Here is a 240-nt window from a genome sequence, read left to right as displayed (position 1 = left end):
GGACTGAGGAGCAGCCTGTCAGACCTGCAGTAGAATGAGGGTTCTAAAGGGCCCTGGTGCTCAGAGACACTACCTCTCTAGTCCACAGGGGGCGCCAGAATCACCAGTTAAAGCGCCTTGTTTTCTAAAATAAGTGAAGAGTAAAACAGAACTTCTTTCATTCTCTCACTTCCTGTTTACATCTTTAGTTATTTTCCTCACTTCCTGTTTACATCTTTAATTATTTTCCTCACTTCCTGT

Source organism: Taurulus bubalis, assembly GCF_910589615.1.
Source record: "Taurulus bubalis genome assembly, chromosome: 12".
Lineage (NCBI taxonomy): Eukaryota > Metazoa > Chordata > Actinopteri > Perciformes > Cottidae > Taurulus > Taurulus bubalis.
Note: the sequence above shows the minus strand (reverse complement) of the source record.